This window comes from Corapipo altera, unplaced genomic scaffold (genome assembly GCF_003945725.1).
Source record: "Corapipo altera isolate COAL_440 unplaced genomic scaffold, ASM394572v1 288, whole genome shotgun sequence".
In the NCBI taxonomy this organism is placed as follows: Eukaryota; Metazoa; Chordata; class Aves; order Passeriformes; family Pipridae; genus Corapipo; species Corapipo altera.
In genome coordinates this window covers 117,267-119,848 of record NW_020885071.1, presented here as the reverse complement: position 1 = coordinate 119,848, position 2,582 = coordinate 117,267, and positions in this window count along the sequence as shown.

The window sequence follows — 2,582 nt, the reverse complement described above, 5'->3', positions numbered from 1 at the left end:
CCTGCCCGGGGCAGCTCTGACAATCGAGTGGTTCCCTGCAGAGCTCACACCTGCTCATCCCTTCCAGCTCCTCTGCTCATCCCTCCCTGCTCCTCTGCTCCTCCCTTCCAGCTCCTCTGCTCCTCCCTCCCTGCTCCTCTGCTCATCCCTCCCTGCTCCTCTGCTCATCCCTTCCTACTCCTCTGCTCATCCCTTCCTGCTCCTCTGCTCATCCCTTCCAGCTCCTCTGCTCATCCCTCCCAGCTCCTCTGCTCATCCCTTCCTGCTCCTCTGCCTCTCTTTTGTGCGTTTTAGACATCACCACACCTCGGATCCAACCAGCTCAAATACTTTTTAATACATTGAAAATGTAAAATAAAGCATATACGAAGTACATACAGTATATATATATACACATATTTCAAATACTTAAAATTCTTATGTAAAATATGATTTTTTTTTTCTATATTATTTGTGTAAAAATACATTTTCAAATGGTGTCGCCTTGATTTTGCTGTACAGCCCCTTGAGCCCAATTGAAGTCCCTTTTAAAAAGGCAAAAGACAAAGGTTTGGGAATTTTGGAACTGCGTTTGCAGGCCTGTTGTCCACACAGGAAAAGCCTCTGGGAAACAGCACTGGATTGCTTCTTTGTGAGAATTCCCATTTTTATTGCATTAATGGCAAAAACTGAACCTTTTCAGTTTTCCTGCAAGAACCCCCCCCTTGGCTCCCTCCTGTACCCTGTTATCCACCTCAGAAACCACCCTCTGTCCACGCTTTTTACAGATACTAAAATATATATTACTTAAAATATATTACTGTAAGCTCTTAAACTCGCTCTGCAGTTATAGCAAACATATAGCATTAAAAACAACCCAGGGAACAAGGGAAACTCGGGATCTCTCCCTCCCAGCACACGCTCTGTCCCCGTCAGACACCGGCGGCACACGGACCCCCCGTGTTCCCCCAGGCCTGGAACAGCCCCCGGCAGCCTGGGAATGGTGTCCCCCCCCGCCCCCCAATTAATCTGTGCTAATCAAAGTGATAATTCAGGGTGCCAGTGCCACCCCAGCCCCTCCCAGCCCCGCAGCCCCCCCCATTCCCAGAGCCACCCGCATTCCCGCTGGGGGATCCCAGAGTTCAGAGCTGAGCCCGGGGCCCAGCTGAGCCCCCTTCTCCCAGCTGAGCCCGAGCTCAGCTCCCAAGGGATCCCTGCCCAGTGAGGCCATTCCTGAGCCAAACCTGAGTCCCTGCAGAGGGGATCCCCATCCCAGTCCTGTTCCCCAAACCCTCCCGGCTTCACCTGAACCCTCGCACTGAGCTCCCCCAGAGGAGAGAGGCCCCAAACCCGCTTCCAATCCACCCTCCCGCCCCAGGATGGGCTTTGCTGCCCCTGGAGCTGCCCCTGGAGCAGCAACACCCCCCGGGGGTGAGGACCTGAGGATCCCTCCGGCTGCAACGACCTGACCTGGAATCACCACCCCAGCAGCTGTGTCCTACAACCAGAACAAAGACACAGCTCCCCAGCCAGTGCAACTGCTCAGAACCTCTTCTTTCCTGGGGATTTAAGGAGGGACGGTGACATTCCACACCAAATTCCTTCCCTTGATGCCCACCTGGCTCGAAACCTGAACTCCCAGAGCTGTGCTGGCACTTCCAGTGCCACAACCCGTCCGTGGGGTCTGGGGTTGGGAAGAGAAGTGTTGGTCAGGCTGTAATTCCAGTTCTGCTTCCTGAACAGGGAAACTGAAACCTGAATCTCTTTCCTCACTGAGGTTCCTTTCCCTGCCAAAACCAAAACTCCGACGTCAGGCTTTAGAATGGTTTATTTTGGATTTGGGATGCCAGCATTCCCTGCAGTGCTGTTGGATGAATTCCCTGGGAACCCAAGTCTGACGGTTTAACCCACATTATGACATCCCTTCGTTTATAAATCCAGTGTGAAGGTGGGGTTGTTGTCCTGCAGGAAGGAGCCTCAGCAGTGGGACAGGCTGATCCCACGCCAGCAGCTACACAGGCTGCAGGATCTCCCCTTCTAAAACACATCATCCCACAGCCAGCTGCAGCTTCCAAGGCTCTATCCCTGTTCCGGGGGGGTACTTGCAGTGCTTATTACACCAAGCCCATTATCCCAAGGATTTCCTCACCATCAGTGCCCTCTGCACACCCGCAGAGCTGCTCCACCAGCCTGCACCAGGAGCCTGGTAAACCCAAGGACGGGCCTAAGAGAATTTACTGTCTGAACAGGAGAAGAGTAGCCCAAGCAAAGTGTTGATCCATGAAATGGAACTAAGGCACTGACAGAGGTGTAAACTCCCGAGCCACCACCCACGGTCCTGCACTGGCCAGTGCCAGCCTGGGGCCACCTCCATGTCTGGGGTCACCAGCCATCCCACCTGGATCACCAGCCATCCCCCTCTGGATCACCAGCCATCCCACATGGATCACCAGCCATCCCACATGGATCACCAGCCATCCCCCCTGGATCACCAGCCATCCCACATGGATCACCAGCCATCCCACCTGGATCACCAACCATCCCCCTCTGGATCACCAGCCATCCCACATGGATCACCAACCATCCCCCTCTGGATCACCAGC